Here is a 5,115-nt window from a genome sequence, read left to right on the forward strand (position 1 = left end):
TTTTTTTGAGATGGAGTTTCACTCTTGTTGCCCAGGCTGGAGTGCAATAGCACGATTTCAGCTCACTGCAACGTTCGCCTCCTGGGTTCAAGCAATTCTTCTCCCTCAGCCTCCTGTGTAGCTGGAATTACAGGTGCCAGGCTAGTTTTTGTATTTTTAGTAGAGACGGGGTTTCGCCATGTTGACCAGGCTGGTCTCGAACTTCTGACTTCAGGCGATCCACCCGCCTTGGCCTCCCAAAGTACTGGGATTACAGGTATGAGCCACTGTGCCTGGCCCAGTTTTATTCTTCAGATCCTTTCTGATGTTGCTGGATCACCTTGGACTATGAGTTTCATGTAGCTTATAAACATTGAGAGGAGGTGCAAACTGAAGCTTTGAAAAGTTGACACCAAACATCACAACTGAGGCAATCATTGCCCCTTGCTTAGACTCATAATCTACTGGTTTCAAATGACTTTTATTTTAGGGGACTATATACTTTCCTTGAAATTGCTAGAAAACTCCACAGAGATTTTTCCTGGGTTATTGTGTTATCTTCGGTTCTAATTTTGATGGGTGAGCCAAAAGCAGATCGTATCCAGCCCAGGTTACCTTTATAATGTCAAGCGATTGTTCTCTCACAGACTTTAGCCAAAAATTTTTAGAGAAAAGACTTTTAAAAACCTTCCTCCCTACCCGACACCCTGTCCAATTATAGTTGATACTTTAAGCTCTGACTCTCAAGCTTCTGTGAGCAAAATCTTTGGCAGAGTAGCTAATGTTACATAATCAATTTGGGGGGATTTGAGCTACATGAAAAAGAGTTCCTGATACCATTCTGTGAAGTCTGCTAAACAGCTTAACTCTTATCAGTGAACAAATAAATAAGCTTCATGCATCTCTATTCCTCTACTGGGAACTGAAGATAATGGAACTTAATTGTAAATCAGGAAAATGAAAATCCTTAAGTTCTGACCTTTTTCATAGCCCAAAGCAAACAAAACAGTAAGATGCTACATAATTTACGCTCATTCTCTAGTGTATGAATTTTGGATTACCAATGGCAAGTGTAAATTTCATATTTGTGACGTACTCCAGGATATTAGTAAATTACCATAGAGATACAGACAACTAAAGAAGTTAGTGTATCACCTTATCAAAGACGTTTTAAGATAACCTTGAAATTACTCGTAGAATGGAAAGACATCCATGGATTAGAAGACTTAGTATTATAAAGATGGCAGTACTACTCAAAGTAATCTAAAGATTCAGTGCAATCTTGACCAAAATTCTGGTAGGTATTTTTGCAGAAATAGGAAAGCTGATCCTAAAATTCATATAGAATTGCAAGGGACCCTGAATAGTCAAAACAGTCTTGAAAAAGAAAAACAAAGTTTGTGTATTCATGCTTCCCAATTTCAAAAGATACTACAAAGCTATAATAATCAAAATAGGTACAGGCATAAGAATAGACATGTAGATTAGTGGAATAAAACTGAGTCCAGAAGTGAACCCATACATCTGTGATCTTGAGAATAGTGCCAAGATGATTCATTGGGGAAAGGATAATCTCTTTAGCAAATGGTGCAGGTAAAACTGGATATCTACATTCAAAAGAATGAGGTTGGACCCCACACATAATAAAGTTAACTCAAAATGGATCAAAGACCTAATTCTAAGAGGTAAATCTATAAATTCTTAGAAGAAAACATAAGGGTAAATCTTCATGACCTTGGATTTGGTAATGGATTCTTAGAAATGACACCAAAAGCACAAGCAAGAAAAGAAAAATAAATTGAACTGCATCAAATTTTAAAATTTTGCATCAAAGGACACTGTCAAGTAAGTGGAAAGACAACCTGCAGAATGGGAGAAGATATTTGCAAATCTGCTAACAAAGAAAACTCTTAACAAGTGAACAACAGAACAGATAACCCAATTAAAATATGAGCAAGGGACTTGAGTAGACTTTTCTAAAGATATGCAAATGGCCAATAAACATATGAAAATATTTCCAGGGTCATTGGTCATTAAGAAAATGCAAATCAAAGCCACAATGATATACCATTTCACACCCACTAAGATGGCTGTACTTTAAAAACAAAACGAAACCAGAAAATTACAAGGATTGATAAGGATGTGGAGAAATTAGAATCTTGTACTTTGCTGGTGGGAATGTAAAATGGTGAAGTCACTGTGGAAAACAGTTTAGTAGTTTAAAAGTTCCATATAGAATTAACATATGACCCAGCAATTCCACTCCTAGTTATATGTCCAGTAATTGAAAACAGGTATTCAAACAAATACTTGTACACGAGTGTTCTTGGCAACACTATTCACAATTGCCAAAAAATACAAACAACCCAAATGTCTATCAGTGAATGAGTAGATAAGCAAGATGTACATCTATACAGTAGAATACTTTTCAGCCATAAAAGGAATGAAGTACTGACGCATGCTATAATGTAGATGAACTTTGAAATATGCAAAGTGAAAGAAAGCCAACCCAAACGGTTACATATTGCTTGATTGCATTTATATGAAATATCCACAAGAGGTAAATTTATAGAGACATAAAGCATATTAGTAGTTATCAGGAGTTGGAGGAGGAGGAAGATCAGGAGTGACTGCTTAATGAGTTCAGGGTTCATTTTGAGGTGATGAAAATATTTTGGAACTATGTAAATGTAATGGTGGCACAACATTGTGAATGTGCTAAATGCCACTGAATTGTACATTTAAAAATGGCTAATAGTAAGTTATGTGAATTTTATTTCCATTTTTAAAATTACATCAGATAGTTTCTGTGATCTCACAGATAACTGTGGCTTTGCTGTCATGGTTACCTTGTGACTGTTGGAACCCATGTGCTTTGTAGCATTAGTACATTGGGAAGTTCTTTCCAACTGTGGACAGGAAAATGTGAAGACTGATGATCCCAAGTGGGTTTCTCCCTAAACTAACAGTTAAGGAATATAGTTTCACTGTTGGATTTTTATTTGTTGAAACTGGTAAAGCCTCTCTCTACCTTGAATGGGTCTGGGGTTGTTTTACAATTTATCAGACCAGATTGGTTTGATATTGTTTTCTTCATTTAATTTGAAAAAGCATGTTTAAAGTAACTTTATTTGGAGATGGAATAATATTTTGGTTTTATGAAAGTGTAAAGGAACTGTAAAAGAATCTAAGACATACTTATGAAATTGCAGTCAGGTTTTTCTGTTGGTTTTGTATGCTGCACTGCTACAGATTTTTGTGATACTTTCTAAAATCATTTCAAATGCTTTTTTTTTTTTTTTTACTGTCAGTGGCATTGGTGTCATGAATAAGAAAATTGTATTCAGATCAGTCAAGCAGAGTCTGTGCAAAAACAAAAAACATGATTTTTTTATTTTTATCTCATCTGTTTTGTTTTTTGAAGGAGGAGCTGTAGGCTATATTCTGGCAAATGATCTGAGAAGAGCTTCTTACTCAGAAAGCTAGAAGTGTTTTACCAATTATTATGAAGCTTTTCTTTATGAATGAGGCTGTTGCTTCTGGCCCACAGTCAGTGCTGTTTTATGGAGACTTGTTTTTCCAGCAAACATTGTCTTCCACACTCCTACCTGGTTCCTCTTATGATCCAAAATATGCTGTCCAGACTAAAAATGTGTAGATGTGAAGCAAACAAAGCTAACTGGTCTATCAGGGATTGAATCCATAGCTTTTGGCATCATCTGAATCAACCAGTCAACTGGACTACTGCCTTGCTTAAGTAAGGTTGTTGCAATTTTAAAGTTAGAAGGGATCTGGCAAGCACAAAAATATTTGGAATAAATGTAATAAGCTAAACTAGTAGATAAATATAAGTATTCAGCTTAAAATAATTATTGCTTCTGACTTTCACAAAATTAGGTTTCCTCTGTGTGAGGTTGATAGGATTACTTATTTATTTAGAGATAGGGTCTTGTTCTGTTGCCCAGGCTGAAGTGCAATGGCATGATTACAGCTCACTATAACCTTGAACTCCTGGGCTCAAGTGATCCTCCTGCCTCAACCTCTCAAGTAGCTTGGACTATGGGTGCATGCCATCGTGCTGGCTTTTTTTTTTTTTTTTTTTTTTTTAACTTTTGTAGAGACTATGGTGCCCGGGTTGGTCTTGAACTCCTGGTCTCAAGCAGTCCTCTTTCTCAGTCTCCCAAAGGATAACTTTTAAAAAATAAGCAAAGATGAGCTTTAAGTTAGGGAGAATTAGAAGTTGTTTTTCAGTAAATTATTAATAAGGAAAGATTTTCAAGAGCTAATTTAAGTAGACATTAAGCTGCTTTAACTAGGCATACCAGGACAGAAGTAGAAAAAGTGAAATGGATGGATGAGACTGTAGGTTACTGCACAATTACATTTGCCCAGGGACCCCTAACTATGAACAGCAGCATAGTGCATAATGCTTTTCTTTGGGCAATTTACCTAACAAGTTTCCTCATCTGGGTTATTAGAATATAGAATCAACCTCATAAGGTCATTATAAGGATTGGATTAATGTACTTAAAGCTCTTGGAACAATGTCTGATGCAATGTAAAGCTAGATATATTTGTGTTAAAGTCATAAGATGCTAGTGTTAAGATAACTAGAAGCCACTTTGATGAGGGAGTTTTCTTTTTTTTAAGCGGCAAACAAGGGGCAAACCTGTTTACATTCATGGATGCTCATAGTTATGATGTGCTAGTCAAGATACACTAGTCTAGTGTACCAGTGCCTGGACATCTGTTGGAAGTTCTGAGACCTTCTGGTATACTCACATTGGAACCATTTTACTGCTAATGGGCATCTCAACCAAAGAGAATTGTTCAAGAAAGAAATAAGAACTCAAAACAGTGGTTTTTCAACTGTTTCCCAAGTAATTTTAAGATCCAATAAAGCATCTCTGGTTGTCTGTTAAAAAACATAGTTACTGGCCGGGCGCGGTGGCTCAAGCCTGTAATCCCAGCACTTTGGGAGGCCGAGGCGGGTGGATCACGAGGTCAAGAGATCGAGACCAACCTGGTCAACATGGTGAAACCCCGTCTCTACTAAAACTACAAAAAATTAGCTGGGCATGGTGGCGCGTGCCTGTAATCCCAGCTACTCAGGAGGCTGAGGCAGGAGAATTGCCT

General features: G+C 36.9%; 1 protein-coding gene across 5 annotated transcripts in view; it reads left to right on the plus strand.

Annotated features, from left to right (window-relative positions):
• Positions 1 to 5,115, plus strand: part of ZHX3 (zinc fingers and homeoboxes 3) — a 123,513-nt gene that overhangs the window by 39,941 nt on the left and 78,457 nt on the right. The window lies entirely within an intron of this gene.

Source organism: Cebus imitator, unplaced genomic scaffold, assembly GCF_001604975.1.
Source record: "Cebus imitator isolate Cc_AM_T3 unplaced genomic scaffold, Cebus_imitator-1.0 Scaffold18, whole genome shotgun sequence".
Taxonomy (NCBI): Eukaryota; Metazoa; Chordata; class Mammalia; order Primates; family Cebidae; genus Cebus; species Cebus imitator.